This window comes from Grammomys surdaster, unplaced genomic scaffold (assembly GCF_004785775.1).
Source record: "Grammomys surdaster isolate TR1022 unplaced genomic scaffold, NIH_TR_1.0 229, whole genome shotgun sequence".
Lineage (NCBI taxonomy): Eukaryota > Metazoa > Chordata > Mammalia > Rodentia > Muridae > Grammomys > Grammomys surdaster.
In genome coordinates this window covers 4,352,819-4,353,178 of record NW_021604674.1, presented here as the reverse complement: position 1 = coordinate 4,353,178, position 360 = coordinate 4,352,819, and positions in this window count along the sequence as shown.

Here is a 360-nt window from a genome sequence, read left to right as displayed (position 1 = left end):
AGGAAGGAAGGAAGGAAGGAAGGAAGGAAGGAAGGAAGGAAGGAAGGGAGAAAATAGGAATGATGTTTGTACTATCTATATAAGATTTTGACACCTGCCAATATTCCATAAAGAACCCATGACATAAAACATGGATGTTTAAACACAGAATAAATGACATTTACTGTAACATTATTCCTGAAATCTACAGAAATGAGCATGTAACTTAAAATGAAATTAATATTCTTTGGGAAATGTACATATTTGAAGCTAGAGAGAAAGAAAAAGTACATAGATTTAGACATTCTGGATATATATATATATATACAGATAGATAGATAGATAGATAGATAGATAGATAGATAGATAGATAGATAGATA